Below are 21,256 nucleotides of genomic sequence, written 5' to 3' on the forward strand. Positions count from 1 at the left end.
ATATATATATATATATATATATATATATATATATACATACTAGTATAGACTTAGGTCTGGAAAGACAACCAAATAAGCTCAAAACCATGATAAACTCATCTGTAAGGAACTGTTGCCCATTCCTTCCAGTGAATCAGAAGAGAGAATCTAGAGAAACAGTTTGTGATCAAGTCCTTCAGAACTGTGTCACTCAGAGTATGAACCAAGAGCACAGAGTTCACTTCTGCACAGGAAACCCTCACTAACCTTCCCCAAGCATGGTCTGTGTCAATGGGGCTCTGGTAGGCAAAGTGAGACTTGAGGAAGAAGAACAAATGCCGAACATAACTTGAACAGAGGAGGAGAAAAACATGGGGTTTCCACCAAGTATGCTTTGGAGTTATCACTGGATTTTCAGCAGGAGAGCTCAGCTTCCTAACAAGAGTTAGTATAAGAGCAACTCGTGATACATCTGAATACAGATTCTTCCATGATCTTTCCTCTGTCTTGCAGACATCCTGAGGACACAAGACAGGTATCACAGAATCATTCAGGCCACAAGGACCTCTCAAATATCACAGAAGATTGGAATATATAGAAAACCCAGCAGATGACAGCCTGCCAGGTAAATTATTCTCCCTATCTAATCCACTAATTGTGATTACTAGCCCTTCAAGCTGATAAACATCCTTACACCACAGGTTGTTACTTCTATGTTTGTTTTTGTTTTTATTCTGAAGCCAGGCTTTGCTGAGTCTTTTTCTCATGTGGAAAATACATATTTTGGACCACCATCAGTAGCATTGTCTTCAAGCTGACAATACAAGAAACATGAAAAATGAACTGTCACAAAGTTCTTTGCATGGTCAGTGATCCAAAAAACGCCAAAGATTTTCTGTAACTTTGACATATAGCAAATTATTCCTTCATGAATTCTTTGTGAATGTAGAGCAAGAAAAATTATGTAAGAAATAATTATGTCCTAAATCACTTGCAGATCTGTACCTTCCTGTCTCAATTAAAAAAAAAATAAATAAATAAAATTTACATACCAGGTCCTAAGAAGACACTTTGCGACAGAAACAGACAACTTTTGCCCCAAATCTAAGTCATGCTGATTACACCAGCAGTATGAAATAACACCATTTTGAAATTTTATGTGTGATAAAGAACACCAACAACAAACCAAATCATTTTACTGTCACCTCTCAAAAAAGGGACATTCACATTTGCAGCATCTTAGATTTACTCAGCTTAGGGGTAGGATTTTGTAGTGTGTTGGAGAAGAGTGAGAAATGGGTAAAGCCACACTTGCACAGTTACCTGCATAACAAATCCCTTTGGCCCTCACAGATACTGAGCTCAGCTGTTGTTTTCTTTGCAAGAGGCAAAATGTTTCAGTGAGTTTGAACCTCTTGTAGAAGATTTGGGAACAATGCAATATTGTTGCACAAAAGTTACTGTAAAGCTTAAATTATCTCATAACAAGACCCCTGAGAAGCAGGAATGTAGTCATGGTGGCACAAATTTGAATCTTTCTCCCCAGGTTTTTACAACATAGAAACACAAGTTAAAAACTATTGTTTGCTATGGAATCTCCAGCACTGTTACTGAAAACAAAGCGCAATTAAGATGAATAAACAAAAAAAAAAAAAATCTTTATAAGCAGACACTTAAATGGAACTGTACAAACTACTTTTAAGAGAGACCTAAATGAAGAATACAATTTTTATCTGATATCTATGAATCTCAAAATGACTTAGCCAAATTTAGAGATACATTAATATATAGGTGCATAGATATATAGACAGGTATATTTATTCACTCCCAAACATGAGTGTGAAAGTCTGAATATGTACATATGTGTACCAAACAGTTACAGTGGCTTTCTTTTGACAGTTACTCTATATTTTCAGTAGTTGGATTCAGTTTGGAAATCCCATGTAAAGATGTTTCCTCTACAGAAAAGCTCTAGAAACAATGCATACCTCTAATTTTCTGAAAAATGTCCACATACAATCCTTTACTATATCAGTGTAAACTATGATGTGTTGAAGATGATTATACATGTAATACATATTTTTATGTCTGTTTACATTTACATTATACAATGTATACTTGAGAACTCCAACACATGCACACAAAGGTAGACACAAATACCACGTGTACTTTTTAATGCTAATCATAAAATCCTTCTATCCATAAACATGAGTATATTCAATCCCACTTGATACACAGGCCTGCCTTTTCCACCTTAAAACAAAACACAGGGGAGTAGGAGATTATTGCTTCCTAAAAGACAAAGAAGGTACAATTCTTTAAAATGTTCATATCAAAGATTCTGATAGAGCACATGGACATCTGCATTTCCTTGCAGGAGAGTCGAGATCACTATTTCAGTATCTCTATTTTACAGACTGCTCCAGGAGATAGACAGGCAAGCAGTTTAGTCCCCCATGAAAGTCTGGCTGATTTAGATACACATACACCTTTACATCTCTTATCTTGTTGTTTTGATGAGTTCTTCTCCCTCCTGTCACTAAAAGGCCCATTGAAAACAGCCCTAAGCTGGTCACCACCATGCTTTCATTAAGTTAACTCTCCCCCAAACAGAAAACCTGAGGTCTGTAGTAGCCTGACCCATTTATTCATTATAAAGGGGGCAGGGAAAGTGCAAAGGTCTCATATCCTGTACTTTGTAATGGAGAAACCACATTTCAGTAGGAAGTAACAACTCACAATATTTTATATACAGTATGCACAAACACACACAGGAAACAACCAGATGTAACAGCATTAACTGTCAGTTAATGTGCTTTCCAGTTTGACAAAATGAAGTTTATTTCCTGATCTAGATCCCACAATTACATATTGCAAAGGTTTGCTTTAGAATTAGGCTTATTAATAAACACCCAAACCAAGTAGAGATGAAAAAAAAGAGAATTTGATGAACCTAATGATATTTTCCTTTTTCTTTTCTCAGAGAAATTTCTTTTTCTTTCTTGAATCAACAGAACTACTTTCCAATTGCAAAAGCAACACCTGAAGGTGGTTGTCATGGTTGAAATTCATGCAACAGCTAAACACCCCACAGCCACTGCTTACTGATCAACAGTGGGATGAGGGAGGAAATAGGAAGAGTAAAACTGAGGAAAGTTGTGTGCTGACACAGATAGTTTAACACGTAAAGCAAAAACTGCATACACAAGCAAATCAAAACAAAGGAATAATGTAGCAGAATTTTTTAGAGAGCGTGGGCATGAAATTTGAGCTACCCCAGCGTGGGCCCCAGATTCAGGCCTCTGAAGCCTGTGGCACAGTTAATAATTTAGGTTAAGGTGTGAACATGGGGCAATGGGTTTTCTAGGTATTAGTAGGTATAGTTGTAGTGTGAATACTATAGCCACCTTAAGGATAAGATAAACAATGTTTCTTTGCAATTTTCCTTATGCTGTGCACCAATGAAAAAATACTTGTAACTGGAAACTATTTCAAAGTGTATATAAACTTCCATTTTAGATAGAATAAACAGAGAACATATGTGAATCATATTGGTTTCGGATCTGCATTGCTCTTGTCCAGTTTCCCATGTATTTTAAGGGGTATCCTGCTTCAGAATAATTCACTGCTTCTCAAGGGCAGGTAGGGGTTCATCCATCCCCAGGAAAGCAGGGCTCTTTCACAGATAAAGGTTACTCACAAAGACAAATGCCATCACTTCAAACTTCCTACTCATTCCTGCTTCTTCCCTCAGTTTTGTATGTTGAGTGTGATGCCACATGCAATAGATTATCCCTTTGGTCAGCTGGTGCCAGCCATCCTGGCTGTGTCGCCTCTTGGGTGAGACAAATGTTAATAGTTAATGACTAAAACAATTGGCCATTTGCAAAAGCAGCAGTGCTTTGCTGAGAATGTGCACGGTCACAGCCCGGGGCAGAGGGGGTGAGCACAAACCACACACATCACCACGGGCTACAAGTTGGGGTTTAGGCCACATCTGGAAGAGACCAATAAGAAGATCCTGCAAGGTGGGACAATGCTTTTTATCATGACAACATCCTCTTACACAAGTGGCTCAGACGTGAAAACTTCCCTTGGGGAAAGTACCAGGACATTCACACATGGGCCTGAAAGTCTTCCTCCCTTTTGATGGGAGGCTCAGCTACACTGACATGAGAAGGAGCTGTCATGTCTTAGGAGATGTCATAAACCATCAAAGACACCTGAAACACCCCCGGAGTAATTTCTGGGGCTTTCCACAAAAGGACTGGGCATGACACACAGTGTTGCAGCTGACAGTGTACTACTTCCCCCCACAGGGAAGGTACCGGGGTGTTTCTATGCAAACCTAAGCTATATCAACCCGCCAAATTTTGTGGTTTGGGCTCCCATACCCAACAGATCAAGACTGACCATCACTTTAACAAATGGACACCGAAATTGCAACAAGCAAGGTGACACCTTTCCTCTCTTCTATCCCTCTACTTTTAACATTTCTTTCTCTTTCTTCTCCTTATAATTTTTCTGAAGTGTTATTTTATGTTTTCATATTGCTATATTTCTACAGATAATAACAAAAATGGCTACATCTCCTTTACATCACAACCAAATTGCTGTAAAACAACTTTTTTTTCATATTTTTTATTATTTTTTTAAAAAAATATGTACTTATTTGAACATATATAAGCATTTTTTGCCATAATGAGCAACGTAGGGACCCCAGGCAGGTGCAAAGGAGTGTTCTTTATTGCCGAAAACCAGGCCTTTTTAAGCAGTTAGTCGGTGATCAGTTTACATAGTTTTAAGGCACAACAATAATACAATAATTCAGTGGTTTTTTTCGTTCTAATCTGCCCCACGGGAAAGTCCAACCATTGGTCAGAAGCAAGTGTTCATGGAATTCTCAATATCAGACGCTAGAGAGTCTGAGTACTACAAAGCTTAGAGAAATGCTGGCATCAGCCTTGTTGTTAGCCTCTTGAGGTTAAGGGATGAGAGAATAAAAATTGCTAGTTACTGCATAAGAAAATGATTAGTGATGAAAACTACCTGTAAAAATTTAAAAGAATGAGAAAAAGAAATTTAGCCATTTAAATGCTACAGTGGCATTTTCTATTTTATGCAATGCCCTTAATAGCATAATTGAGACATATGCCGATATAATATGTTTGATATTTGAAATCCTGAGAAGAAATCGTTTTTCCTGTACTATGAAGATTCAGTGTGCAAAAGAATAGCAGGGTGTTTGGGGACATGTGCCTTTTCCAATGCTGCTTTAGAGTATAGTCACAAATGTTCTCTGTCACACTTCACTCTGAAACAACAGGTAAAAAAATTCTCATTTGAGAATAAACAGGAATGTTTATCCAGCAACCTTCTACCAACTGAATGCTGTTAAGTTCTCCACATTCAAGCTTCCTCTCTTGGGCTTTAACTACCAGGAAAATTTTATAAACCTCATAGTTTAAGTAAGGAGTCTTACAGGTATATTCTTACCTGCAGGGTGTTGTGCAGCTTATTTCCATTGTATTTGCTAAAGCTGGTCTTAATGTCCTGGCATCTTGTGCTTTTATAACTCCAGTGAAAATTCTGTTTACTGTACTGAGAGTATTCTGACTATTTTGAATTTATCTTGATAACTATGATTTTTCATATTTCTTACTCTAAGTATACCTTGTTTACAAGATATACTCTAAGTATATTTTATTTACAAAACAAAATTCATTAGAGACATGACTGATGAAATCCAACATATGTTTTGGTTTAATCTTGGCAATCATTGTATAGTCACTGTGTTTAACTGATTCTTATTACCCCTGATACACATTTTATGGAACAGGAGGAGTGGTAGCAGGGTAACTGCAGGTTTTTTCCTGAAATAATCAGTTTTCGCATTTAATTCTTACTTATCTTGCAGGTTGCTGCTTACATGCCATATCTTGGACCACTGCTCTGTTCTCAGCAATAGATACAAACATGCTACCTATGTCCGCACTTTTTTTTTTTTTTTCCCCTGAAGTTAACCATATCTTTTCATGGGTACTGTAAATAGAGGCAAGGGAGGAAAAATCCACCTACAAGACTTTATCAGAGGAGGATTAGAGAAGTACCTCAGCACACTGAAATGCAGTCTCTCCTGCCTTAAAGCTCCCACTGAGATCTGAAATCAGTCAGTGCTGCCAGAAATTGATACGGAGGGAAGCAACAGTTCTCCCTGAGAGAGTGAATGGCACAGCTCCCCTCCCCTGACCTCAGCAGCAACAGGCAGGAGCTGCCTCTTGCAACAACGAGCTGTTTCTCTGAATCCTGAACTCAGCAGGATCCAACAACTTCTGCCTTGCACTAAAGCTGGGAGTCTGCTGAGAGAGAGCCACATCACCTCATCATGAATCTTTGAGGTAGGGGAGCAGGGGCAGGGCTGGGCAGGCATAGTGACAGAGCCTGCAGCACTGTCTGAGGACCACTGATCACCACTGTCACCAGCAGAAAGAGAGGCACAGAATGCATGGTCACAGACACCACTAAAATCAGAAAGGAGGTAAAAGAAAGATAAGTGGGAGAAAAAAATTTTAAGAATTACTATGATAAAGAGGAAGAACAAATTTGGAAAATACCTGGATGACACCAGCTTATTATAACAGAAAATTTTTCTAGACAGTTTGTCAACAGCATTATTCTGGAAGAGCATTGCTTACATGACGTAGGAGATCAGACATCACTAACAATTTCTGAAACATCTCATTTGCTTCCCCTTTCATGACTGTCATTTTCCCTCACCAACATTTAATTGACCCGATTTTTTCATAACCAGATAATCTTCATTAGAAACAAGGTGAAAACAGAAAGATAATACCAAAGGAGGACCTCCAGGGGCTCAAAGAGCCATTTGACTGATGAATGCAATTGCCATCATATTGTTCTAATTTTTTTTTTTTTTTCCAAAAATAGTATGTTGGGTTACAGCTTTAAAAATATCAAAAGATGATTACAGTATTGCAAAGTGTCAAAATGGTATTTTCAGATCTGCATAAGAGATTTGCATGCTAAGAGTATAATCACCAGCAATCCCTTTTTGTATAAGTGGGTGTTCATATTTCCTACATACCACTCAACCCCCATCTCAAATATTTAAAGTGCTACTTTATTCTGAATAAGAAGCACTTGGATAAAGCATAGCTATAGATAACATTTGCCTCCCAAGTCATTCATTCTTAGTTGGGCTTCACATCAATCTGTCCATTCCTTTTTGTTAGTTTTCACTAAAAACCGGTAATTTATACACATGATAAAGACAATTCAAGAGAGGGGGAAAAAAGGCCTACAAAGTAAGACAGATTAAAAAAGTTATACTGATTTAGCATATCATTATAAGATGTGCTGTTAAGTAGGCCCCAAAGCATTAATTGGCTCTGAGGGTTTTTTTCCTTCCTGTCAGGCTTTAAAAGACTTAATGAACCTAGAACAACATGTTTTGAAATGATCAGCCTCTCCCAGCTAAACATATTCAAGAAAATATATTGGAAACACAAAATATTGTGAGCTGTTTTCTCTAAAATTCAGCACTACACGTTGAAATATGTAATACAGTAATTGCCTCATGGATTACAACAGCAAGAATAGCTACAAAAGTTGTTAACTGAGATTACCAGACACCACACAACACTTTTCTAATTTACAATTTCCTCATGCTCCTCATGCCCCCAAAGGACAGAGTTGTCCCTCTCTCCTGGCATTTGTCTATTGTCACAAATCTAGAACACAGGACCTCCTTTTCTCTTTTCTCTTTTCTCCTTTTCCTTTTCATTTCCTCTTTTCTTTTTTCCAGAATATGCTGCAATAGTCTTGGCCCTTCCTAGGTATCTAAATTTGGGAAAGTAACTGCAATACAGCAAGAAACTTATAAGACAGATTTTCAGAGCAAGTAGAGAACTACCGCTACATAAATAAAGCACTACTCTAGAAATACCTTCAAGGTTAACTGTGCAATTTACTGTGTATTTTTAGAAAAAACATTTTCTTCAGTGTCATGCTTTTCCACAGATTAAGGAAGACTTCCTGATATTTGCTAACCTGTGTTTTCAAACCACTGTCATCTAAAAGTGCGACCCACTTGGAATTATTTAACTGTCAAAAAAACCTATGTCTGGACTGTCTGGTACAGTGTTCTACAATGACACCTTTATTTAAATAAGTAGAAACTCTGGTAAAGACGGATGCTGTGAATAGCTGAAATCAGCTAAATACTTAACGGTCTCTGCAAGAGAGTTTTTTTCTTTTCATTGTCTAAATATCTACAAGATCATCCTGAAGCTTAGTGGATCCCATAGTATTAATGAGGAATAATGATAAACCTATTTGGAATAAGATATATTTCACTTTAAGCTCATATACATAGTGGCCTGACCAGGCTAGGCTGACTTTCTGTAGCTGAGAGAAGGAAGAGGAAGGAATTACCTCACATCATAGCTAACAATCACAAGTTTTTTGTTACATTAAGTCAAATGAAATCTTTAGTCTTGTTCTCACTGTCAGTCCTGCTCCCCTTTCCTGAACCAAAGCCTTTTTTGCCTTCCCCAGAGCTGCCCTGTGTCTCTTCTCCTTGCTCTTTTACTTAAACTTTATCATCTTAAAAATTATGATCTAGAATCAACAGCAGATGTGAAGAATTAAGCACACTGCAAGGAACGGGAACAGTGTTTGAACTATTGCTGATGCTTTATTCTTGCCTCTCCTGTATAAATGTTTTTGGCTCAGACAAAAAAAAAAAAAAAATATTCTGGATTACCAGCTAGTTGGCTGTAGAGCTACGGTTCAAAAATTGCACAATCCTCTCCCAATCAATTGAAATAGGTTTAACAAATTCCATGAGCGAATGTGCATTATGCCTGTTCAATGCATCTGCTTATCGCGTAATTTAACATGACAACTCATGCATTTTAAAGAACAGAAAATGGTGAGAAAAACCTTAGTGCCAAAAAAAGCTTTAATGGTAAAGTCATTGAAGCTGTGCTGGTCAGCTGCCAGGAGACAGAGGAGAAAGGACCATCACAGGACAACTTGATTTGAGAGAACTGATTCGAATAGGCATGGTGAGGTGAGTAGTTTTATATTTCAGCTTTCTAATCCCTGAAGTCTCTGTGTGTCTTACTTCATCCTCTTTCTACACAGAGTTCGAACCATATTGATTGATTCTTCTTTTATATGTGTTGGATCTAATCCAAAACTGAAAGAACTCTAAAGAAATGTTATCTGATCCAGTGGAATAAAGCATATTCTGATATAGGAAATATATATATATAACAGAACTGTTGTAGCTTCCACATAACTGTCTGAAGAAATAAGTCCTAAGGATACACTAAGCCTGGACAGAGCCTTTCAGTGCAATCTCCAGTACCATTTTGGAACCTCTGTAACAATTGTGACAGAGAGCTATTTCCTCTTTTTACTGCTTTACATACTTTATACCCCATCTTTTTCTCTGCCTTTCCTCTCCTTCTTCAAATCATTTCCTTTATTAAAAATTTGAAAGTAGTGCTCATATATGTCTATCAGTTTAAATAATAAACTTAATGATTAACATGAGTTGTTGGATAGATTAGTTTTCAGTTATGCTGTTGACTTTCTGACTTTTTTTTCAGAGAAATATAAGACAGCTGAAGTCTTTAATGTTATTTTAATTTAATACTTGTTATGATGTTTTATAGTTATCTTAACAGCCAGTAAATTGCTCTTACAACAAAACTATATAAAAAAGAGAGTTATGTGACAAAGAAGAGGACATATTTATACACAGAAAAATAAGTAATGTGTCATCAATATTTTACAAATATCTTGCAGTATATTTAGACCGTATATTTAGAGAACTGATGTTCAACAAATATTTCACACATAATCTCCTTATACTTTCTTAATTACAGTTTCCAAAAAATACTTTCTTACTTCTTGGGATGAAAAGAGACTGAAAATAAGAGTAATGAAAAAATTCAATCTTCACTAGAAGGATAAAAATTTCAGCATGGTGTGGGAGTCAAATGTATGTTTTCAACTGTTCAGTTTAGTCAGACTCTATAATAACTGATATGCTACAAAAAAAAAAAAAAGTCGTGGTTTCTGGAATAATTGTGTATATTCTTCTGCAAGACATTTACATGAGTTCTACAAAGAATTCTTACTCAAATACCGACACATGATATGTATTAAATCAACAAATACTATTTGAGGACTGTAAAATGGTCTACCCTGGTATACTTAGAGTTCCACTGCTTTTACTTACAAAAAAAACCTAAGTTGAAAAGTAATAAGGGGATAATTGGATCATAGTTAATCAGTAGCTGAATGGCAAGAAAAGACCAGATAACAAAAGTTCTAGAGATCAAATCTTCATACTGTAATGAAAAAGCCCCTCTTTATACGAGTTCACTAGAACATCAGACAGCTAGAGGAAATTTTGTGTGTAGAGTTATACAACAGGTGAATGCTAAGTAATCAAACATGCCACAAAATTCTAACTATACAAGTTTGTTTCCATAATGTGTATAGTATAGAAACAGGCCTTCTTTTTCAGGGGATTTAAGAATTCATATAATCTCAGGAGTATTTGAGTTGGAAGGGACCTTAAAGATCACTGAGTTCCAACCCCCCTGCCATGGGCAAGGACACCTTCCACTACACCAGGTTGCTCAACAGTCTAATCCAATCTGGCACTGAACAACCTCAGAGATGGGGCATCCAAAACCTCTCCAGGCAACCTGTTCCAATGTCTTACTCCTCTCAGGGAAGAATATTTTCCTAACATCAAATAAAACAGTCTCTTAGTTTAAAGCCATTCCCTCTTGTTCTACCACTACATGCTGTTTTACACAGTCCATCTCCAGCTTTCTTGTACCTTTAGGTAGCTGCTCTAAGGTCTCCCCAGAGCCTTCTCTTCTCCAGCCTGAACAAACGCAATTCCCTCACATTTTCTTCATAGGAGAGGTGTGACACTGTTGTACATCACAATGACACAGATTCCAACTTCACAAGGCTGAGAATGACTCCTTATTTTTTGGGATGTGTCTCCCTTATAAACTATTCTACACGGATGAATATGATTGGTGAAACAAAGAAACCTCTTCAATCACATTGGTCAGACCAGAGGGATATCAAGAAGAAGTCCCTCCTAGGAAAAGAATGTAAACATAGGTGCAGTTAGAAAAACATTTTTTTCTTGTTTACAGAAAATTCCCTAGGAAAAGAATTTCAGAAAACCAAAACTTCTCAGGCACTAACCAGAGCTACAGAAGTTCTCAACCTTTAAAAGACAATTCTGAACACCTTGATGTGTGCTTGCATTGTGATAAATTTGCTTGATTACTGTGGTGCATTGCCTTGCAGGGACAAATACTCTTATACTCAGCAGCCATGGTCATGTGTAGCAACGGAAATGAAATGTTGCTGTCACTGGAGGTAAAAAGGATAAGGAAAAAGAATATGCTGTATACCACTTCAGACATATAGCCTTAATGAGTAGGCAACCGCTTTTCCACAACACTTCTAAAGCTACATGATTATTTCTCTTCTAGGCTTTGCTTTAATACATCACTGGATGTCAAAATTGTTCCTTAGGAGTTTGAATAATTTAGACAAACTAACAACTTTAATAGAATGTGAATTAAATGAGGACAGTTTTAGCACCAACAAAAACTCACCTGTTAGTAGCTTTTCACTTTTAAACATTTCTCTGCTCCTGTACCAGCTGTATGATTGCACTTCACTGGAAACAAGGGGGAGAGAGGGAGGGAGGACAGAAAGACATGCTGTTTCTTAAACAAAAGAGTAATCTAGAAAGGGCTAATACTAAACTGTGAAACTGAGAAAAGGTACTAAGAAAATTTAGTACTTCAATTGGAAAACCAAATTAGGTGGACAGAACATTTCCCCACTTTGTCTCAAACTCTGTTCCTGAGAATGAGTCTTGAAAGATCAGCCAAATATGATGCCCTTGATACAAAGGAGATAATTCTCTGCCTAGTGTTTCCTCAGCCTGCAACAGCCACAGAGTTGCAGATGAGGCAGACTGCTTTATGCTTATTTCTTGCACTAGAAAAAATAGTTTCCTGCTTCCATAAATATTTAAAATTGGCATATTTGTTATAACACAGAAGAAAAAATTAGAAAGTCTTCTAATAGAAGACAAAGTGACAAAAAATAATAGTAGGCAAGGAAAAGTTTTTAACTCCTGTTACTTTAAATGCCAGATCAAGATTAAAAGTAATACCTAAGACTGAAACATAAGAGACCCTTACAAGGTTCTTTGGCAGAGACCACAAGAGCAGTCCCACTCACTTCTTCTTGCCTGGCTGGTTTCCCATAGCAGCACCTCCCTGAGTTGAGTGTAGCAGGCAGCAGCTGCCACAGTCCTTCCCTGCACCCCATGGTCCCCATGACTTCCCCGCAGAGTAACACTGATTTCCTAATGCAAATTGTGGCCTTTGAACAGACAAAACTGAAAAATTCTGTATCTAGACTTCAAATCAGGAACACATATAAAAACCTGACCACACTCCTGTAATATCCAAGTTTTCTGCATCTGCATTTCTGAGAAGAAATTACCCTGGGAACCAACTATCCAGTTATTTCTGGTATTTTGACCACGATTTTCTCACAGGCATTGATGATGAATGGTCTAGTCCCTCCATCTAGAATCAGAAGAAAAAAAGCATTTCTTCTGGAAGTACAAAAGTCAAGAAAGCTATCATTCTGCCCAAGTTCTAAAGAAAAGGTTGGTATATTTCCTCAAATAAAAGAAAATTGACTTTTTCCACTATCCTGAAGGCTACAGCTGACTGTCATGCCTGCTACTTTCTTTGTGCTTTAGCCCTGGAAAATTCGGCCTTGGTGACTGCCTTGGTGACTGCTGTCAGTACCACTTGGGAAGTAGTAGGAATGCTGCCCCACTTGAGAAGCAGCACAGAATCCCAATCTCTTCCAGCCTCTGGGGTGCAGAATGAAAGCAAGCCATGTTCTGCAGGGTCCTTACAAACCAGGGCTCTGTGAGCTGACTCGGATACTTCTGCCTTTTTTAGTCAAATGTGAATAGTCTCTGAGCAGCCTTTCTTCTTTCTTCTTCTCTCTGGCTTTGGAAAACTCTGTTTGGTATGTACTGCTGGGAGGCTTGAGCCAGGCCTTTTTTTATACCACGTGCAACCCAAGGATATTTTTCCATGGAAATCAAATTTATATGGTGTTTGTTTCAGCCCATATATTTTAGATTCTGGAAATAGTTGTCCGTGGTAGAGCTTTGCAAATTGTTCTCTCAGTTAATCTGAGCCACTTCCATGTAACTTCAAAACTGAGCTGCACTTCTCAGCGAATAATAAAAAAATCCAAAACATAAAGTAATCCAAACCAACCATAAGAGGGGAAACAGGCAAGCAGTCCATATTGTACTTACACCAGCTTTAATTGCAACTCTGGACAAGGTACTATTATTGCTAAAAATAATACCCTGCTTTGTTTTATGTTACTCTTATGCTTGAGTCCTGACCTTGACATCAAACACAGGTTTTTTGGGGGTCTTGAGGAATTTTTTCTATTAATCCGGTCGCACTGAAACTGTCAATTTAAGACCTCTGCTACTAGCTTTTTAGTCTTGATAAAGGTTATTTTTATTGTTGGTTCTATATAGAAAATTCCATTATTTCATATGATTGGTATTAGGTTTTTAAAATGTCTTAAATTGCAGTTTTCTGGAACCATAACTACTAATGGAAAATCAGAATAAAATGTCAGAGTTTTAACAACACTCTCCTTTACAAGTCTCCATGTCTCAACATTAAAATATTTAGCGGATACTGAATATTTCCTGCAGGTCAGAGAAAATTCAGTTTTTGAACATGTAAATTAAAAATTGGTTGAGAGGAGAGAAACAGTAACTTAGCAAAATGTATCACAAAGCATTTTAAGTAACAATAAAAGCAACAGCAACAAATAACATAGAACATTAGAAATTAGAAGAGTTTCATAACATCAATGGCCATTTTATGAGTTAATTGACCCTCCTCTGTGGATTTGTTTACTGACCAGGAAAGAGATATGACAAAAATGATCTTTTCATGTCCTTTTAAAATGACAAAAATAAGGTAATCTCCAGGTGGTCTTTTTTTGATAAATCACTTTTAAGCTTAGTGGCTACCCTGTGTTGTGTTCTGACATCCTGACAATAAAAAAAAGTGCCTATAATGTTCCTACAGGGTTTGTTTTAAAGCCTTTCCCTACTGTTAAGCAGTAAATCAGTGACTGACAGGATTCCTAACCCACCACCTCCTGCCAGGGTGACATTAAATTTACACTTTATACTGTAATCTCCTTCCAGCTACCTAATAAGGACAAGAGAAAAGTCACTTCTAGTATCCCAGTTCCAAACCTATGGGCAATTCCCTCACCAAACTGTAGTAGTGGAATGTAAGGAGGCACCTCACCTCAAAGTGTTACGACATTCTGTTAAAATTACTGTGCCTTATTCAAAGATCGAAAATGGCTTAACATTCTTGACATGTAAATTTCTGAACAGTATATTATTCACTTTAGCATACTTCTAAAAGGAATACACCTATACCTTTATACCACAGTGTCTACGCGTCTATCTCCCTAGCAATACAGAAATTATGAGGGTTGCACTCTTTTGGGACTAATGTGGCTCCCTGCGTGGTGGGAGGGTTACTCCTAACTTTGTGGGAGTACTGTCATTCTGAGCATGGCCAGCCAGCTGGCCTCTGACACTGCTGAAGCATAAATAAGAGGCTACAACCCTCTTGCTGTGATGATAAGCTTTTTGTTAGCCTCTGGAAACCACTGGTAAAGACACTAATTCCTCGAGTGTCTGCAGCTGGGAGAGAAAGAGAAAAAAAGCAAAGGGTAACCCTGAGAATAGCTCGGTTGGCTGGAGCACAGTGCTAATGGTGCCAAGATTGTGGGTTCAATTGCTGTACTGTCCCTTTCAAGAGGTGGAATCAGTGTTGCTTGTGAGTCCCTTCCAAGTCAGAACATTCTGTAATATTTTCCACATGGTTAGCATGCGAAAGTCACCCCACAAGAGGGATGCAAAGGAGGCTTCCATTAGTACTTCCTGCATGGATGATCATTTACTTCATAGTATCACAGGACCACAGAACAGTTATTATGGGAAAGGACCTTTGGAGATTGCCTAGTCCAGACTCCCCTCTCAAAGCAGGATGAGTCAGAACAGGTTACCCAAAACTGTGTGCATCCCTCTGCAAAGATATTTATAAGCATTGCTAAAACCACTGCTGAGCCTCCTTGCTACAGGTTAAACAGTCCTAGATCTATCAGTCCTTCTTTGCATATCCCCTAATAACCATAAATGGACTTGGTCCAGTATGCCTGTGTCTCTTGTTCTGTGGAACCCAACAATAAACTGAGCAGTCCAGCTGTGCCTCACCAGCAAGAAGTTGGGGGGAAAGGATCACATCCCTTGACCAGCTCCTTCTCATGCATCCTGGGATGCTGTTGGCCTGCTCAGGTGCCATCATGTTTTTACAGCTCACATTGAGCTTTCTGGCCACCAGAAGCCAGGTCATATTCTGTAAAGTTGTTTTTTAGCCAGTCAACCCCAGCATATAGTTGCTGCATGGGGCTGGTCCTCCCCAGTGGCAGGACTTCACACTTCCCCTTGTTAAAATTCATGAGGTTCTTGTCAGCAGTCTTGTCATAAAGCAGAACCTAGTTTATGGGTCTGCAGAAAGTTGTGGGTCTAAGCTAAGTACCCTTCACAGGTTTTGTGGGAAAAAATGAGAAAATATTATTAAGAGTGAAGCAATCTCTCCTCTGCCTCCCTCTGTGTTAGGTCACAGGACTTCTTTGAATTAGATGGCAGCAATGGTGTCAGCTTTGTCAGTGACTGGGTTTTGTCAGGCCAGCAAAGATAACTTTCCAACATACTTTAAAGAACAAAGGCACAAACAGCATACTTTTTATTGCTTTTATGCAATGACACACAATGTAGATTCTTACACCTCAACAGACTCCAATTGGCTCTATCATAGCTCTACTTTGATAAATTTATCCTCAGCCAAGTATCAAAGGTCAAAAGTCTAGATCCTCATTAATAACTCATAAAATTTTTATGGCATCATAAAAGAGAAGAGAAGAAGAATGAGGTGAATGTCTACTGTTTTAGCAGCTGTACAAATCCAGAAACCAAGTTAGGAAAATTCATTGCTTTAATTGCACAACTAAACGCTACAAGAAAGAATTTCCTTTATGAGCTGCATCCAGTTTAAAATCAGATTTTCTTAGAGTGTCAGGGCAGGCATAAAACCTTGGCCTTAAATCTAGTGATCTTAATTTCTTCCAAGAGAATCCAACAACAGTAATGTTAAAGTGAGTATTGGGCTTTGATTCCTGTTTTTTTCATGCCATGCTCAACAGATTCGTATACAAGGAACTATTTTCCTTATAATTCTCAGTTGTGTCTAGGTTACAGATTTTCTGAGACAAAGATGGAAGAACAAACCTCATATCTGTTGTGTTTTCTAGCAATTCTGTCCAAATCCTGTCTAATCCTTCTGTTTCATGCTAGAAAGAAAAAAGAGGAACAAACTCACATCCAAGCCCATTTAAAAAATAGTTGTTGAGTAGTTATACTGGTTAATTACATTGGTTATGTATCCAACAGGATTTCCAAACCTTTCGGGGTTACTTGACGGGTTTTTTTTAACCTTCTGGAAATGTTCTGATAGACATCATCAGTAATTATAACATTGACCTATACTTTGCATTTGAACGTTAAAACTATGTGAAATATGTTTATGGGCACATATGTGCATGAAATTATTATATGCAATGTCACTTTGGAATTCAGCCAGCTCTTAAACAAGACTTATATTTACTTCATTCAGTTTTAAGAAGAATTTTGCACATAAATTTTACACATAAATGTAATAGATACATATGAGTGTAAATACACAAACATGCACACACCTTAAACCTACGTAAACCTATTCATGCTATATGCGGTGTGTATATATATTATTTTTATTATTCGACATTTATAGATATGAAGAGAGAGAGAGGCAGAGAACTGTGTGAGTGAGAGAATGGAGAGAATCCTTCATGGGTCCCAAGTTTCCCAACCTTCTAAGTCTTTACAGGGTAACTTTGGTTTAGATGAGCAATATGTTGAACTATTTATTTTCCCACCAGGACAACAGCAGGCCTTTGATGGATGTCTAAATCATATTCTTCAGCAGCAGCAGCAGCATCTGTGACACAAGATCTCTAGAGGAAGTGACTTTTGGAACTCACTCATACTTCTGTCCCTCTGTTCTTGCAATCTGATACTATAGTGCATTTTATCTTCAGCTGCAGTTCCCTCATGATTTTCTTCCATTTTCCTTCATCTTCCAGCTTTCTGTCTTCCTTTGTCCTTCTGCAGTATCCTTTCCCCCATAAACGTACAAAACACTTTTTTTGTTGTTGTTCTTTTTTTTCCACTTGGTTCTGTACTCAAAAACTTCAAAGGAAACTGAGCACAGCTATCAATTTTGCTTGTTTCCCCATTTGAAAACAGAGGGCAGAGAAAACATGAGTGGAGGTCTCCCTTGAGACGGAACTGTGCACCTGGATTATGAGACTTAATGAGAATATATGAATGTAACAAAGCATAAAAACTCGTATCATTGAGTGAAAAGCAGAGGTTCATGAGTTTAGAAAGTACAGCATGGCATAATCTCACAAGTATTTCAGGTGCTTGTTTTCTATTTTTTTCATCCTACTCAGATTTTTTTTTCTCTATAAACATGCAAATCATTCAAAGAAAGATAAAATATTTCCAGATCTTTTTAGCCTTTTAAACTAAATAGTTTTCAACTTTGAAGATTTGAGGGTTTTGGGGTTTATTTATTTTCTCCAAGTACTATATCTCAGGGGGTCATAACCTTGAATATCTATATTAATTTTCTTTTTCTTGTGGAATTCATGCTTCCACAACCCTGATAGTAATTTAACATATTTTTATGTAGTTCTTGTGGGGCTTGTTCTCTAGAGTTCAAATCTTAGCCAACAGCTTGCTGTGATACTAATGAAAATCTGTATCTGTCACTCTGCAAAAATTGCGTAAAATGGTACTTCAAAACCTAATACTTCAGCTTGCAGAAAATATGCAAATAGAGATCCTAAATGTAATATGCCATAATTTTAATGAAATCAGCTGCTCAGCACTTACATTTATGGAAATAAATACATATTAAAAATGTGCACTGGCTCGCTAGGCTAATTTGAGATGTTCTTTCTGCTGCACTCTGTCACTGAAAATTCATGTCTCAACTCTATGAGGTGGATCTGAACTTAATGAAATAAAGTGACAGTTTTTTGCATTCTAGGTTGTACAAACTTGATGGGAAAGTTTATTTCTGTATGTCTGGAAGTTATAGAAATAAACTGAAAATAGGTTAAGATAAGTGTCCTCCTGACCATTGATTATATAAGTAATAACACTATATACATTTCTATTTGTTCATTAGTATCTATCAGACATGAACTTATTCAAGACACAGATTAAAGAAAAAATAGATCTTTATAAACATAAATTGCATTAAAAATATAAACAGCAGTATATCTTCCTTAGTTAACCTGAAATTGCACAATACCGTTTATCTGATTTGTTTCTGACAATTCAGTTTTAATTATCTCATTTCAGAATCTTTGTAAATATGAAACAAATACAAATGAATACTGCTATCTATGTTTAAAATATTAAAAGTTATATAAACAAAGCAAATATATGAAAGTCAGGGTACACAAACTAGGAAGACTAGAGCTGACTGGAAAAAAATTTATTGGGGTGAATTTGCTTGCATCTTTGTGACCTACAATATAACACATAATCCAGTTCTGTCACTGTCAAGCTATGTGGTAGGAATGCTCCTGGATTACTGTAAATAGCTTGCCATTCCCAACAGAGATAGGTGCAAAATTCAGTCTAAAATGCAGGCTTGTCCTTCTTATCCTACAAGAATAGAGTATCATTTGTGGCTATACTTACTGAACAATAATAGTATTTTGTTCCTCTGAAGCACCATAAAGATTATATTCAGAGTGAATTTTCGAAGTAACAAAGAAAGGGTACATCCTGTTCATTTGAGACTTAGAGATAATTTAAATACCAAATGTTTTGTTACAAAAATATCTCATATTGCTCTTGTTATTATTGTTTGTTTAAATTTGTTAGCATTTAGAATATTTTCTCATAGTCTGACATATCTCTCTACTAAGTACTGTGTAAATACAAGTCATAACAGTCCTTGCTCGAAAATATTATTTTCATAGCAGTGAGACTAAGGAGAAAAAGAACAGAATTGTGATTGAATGCCCAGATCAGGGGCCTCAGTGATTCAGAAGCCTAGCACTTGACAAGCTTCTTGTAAGTGTTACAGCAAAGAAGATATCTGGTGGAGTTTTTTACAAATCTAATTTCTACAGCATGCCAGATATATATGGGAATATTTCCTTAAACATGCAGGACAGCCTGGGAGAAACTCTACATATGTTTGTTCCAAAATGTCTTTAAGTAAACAATATGAAGTTACAGCAATAGCCATATGTGGCTGTCAGTCTGAATAGTAAATGAGTGATGGAAAACAGTGAGAAAGATAAGTAACATAAACTTGATTTCAGATGAAAGGTGTAGGTATTGGATGGATGAAAAATTATGAATTATATAGTCAGTTACAGCCTGGGGAAATGAACCTGGAATGCTATTTTCATATGGATTCTAAGTGGGGATAGTTTGCCTTTGGTAGGATCTAAAGTAAAGAAATTACAAAGCTGAAGAGAAAAAGGAAAAAGAAGACAAGATTGATTTCAGCTAATTTTAGACTTCTGCAGCATGAATATTTACATAGAAACTAGTCCTCCAAGATACAGGAACTTTTGGGAAAAAATGTAAAAAAACTTTGATTGGATGACTATTTTAGTAAATTTTCCACTCCATAACAGCAATTTTTCTGCACTGTATAAGGAGAAGAAAAAAAAAAAAAAAAGCATAGATGAAATGTCTCAACTGCATATAGGTGATTAAAATCAGTCAAATACGATCTAAAAGGGTTATATTACAGGTAGTAGAGATCAATGGAAAAGCTGTGTATTAAAGATAGTGAACGAAAGGAAGACACTATTTAAATATAACCTATACCTGAGGACCTAGAGAGGACAGCTGAGTAAGATGTGTTGAATGACACACACAGACACTTTCCCAGATAAACACATCAAGAAATGAAGAAAAAAAGCACTTTCAATTTTCCTTAAAATATTTGTTTAGATGAGTTGAGCTAGATGAGGTGACTAGATAATCACTAGGTAATACTGAGGAAACACATCAGAATTTTGCTTTGGACAGAAAGAAATTACTCTGCAGTTAAGTGGCAGATTGGTGTATTCTGGTTGAATTAGTATGGATAAGATTAACTATGTTTGGATGATGAAGAATAAAGGACCACTGGCAGATACATGAAACGTACACACAGAGGAGAATAAGGCATGAAGGGGCATTCTCTGAAGGACATGGCCACTGAGGCTTGGAAGAGGACAGAGTCACCGTAGAAAAAGAGGACACTCTTTTAAGAAAACAAGCATGGCAATGTTGAAGATGGATGACTGTTGATGGCAGTCAGAGCAGGCAATGAGATTCGTTCTGGTATTTGCCATTGGAAATGAAAAAGGTAATAGGGCTTTTATACACTGCAGCTCACAGCAGCCACACATGAACAGGTTTTTGATTGAAATGAGAATTAAATTAGCTTTGCACTAAAAAAAACCCTCAAAGGAAATGATTAAGAAGACTGCTGTAAATTCAAGTGTGTGTTTGAAAATATTTTTTTCTCTTTACAAGAATAGAAAAATATGGACCTTGTTTGTAATGTGAGACAAGAAACAGAGGTAAAAATGCTCAAAAGTGTCACAATGTGAGGTAAGGAGATAGTAGGAGACTCTTTAGGCCACTTTGTGGAGGAGATGAGAACAGAAGCTTCCTCATCCTCAATGTTGAAGAAAAAAGAGAGGGTGAAAAGAAGGAAAAAAAAGAAAGAGAACAGACACACTTTATCTCCTTTCTCTCAATAGAAATTAGCAAGGTCCTCTGAGGAGAGGAAAAGTAGGGGCAGAAGGAAGTTTTGACAAATGAGTTGAAGAAAATAGAAGCTGTGATTTTAGATATGGAAATCAATTAATTTGGAGAAGTTGATTTATTTTAGAAAGAAAATGTTAGTACTGGCTGAAAAAT

The sequence above is a fragment of the Chamaea fasciata genome, unplaced genomic scaffold, assembly GCF_029207755.1.
Source record: "Chamaea fasciata isolate MVZ Bird 193981 ecotype frontalis unplaced genomic scaffold, bChaFas1.0.hap1 SCAF_3, whole genome shotgun sequence".
Lineage (NCBI taxonomy): Eukaryota > Metazoa > Chordata > Aves > Passeriformes > Sylviidae > Chamaea > Chamaea fasciata.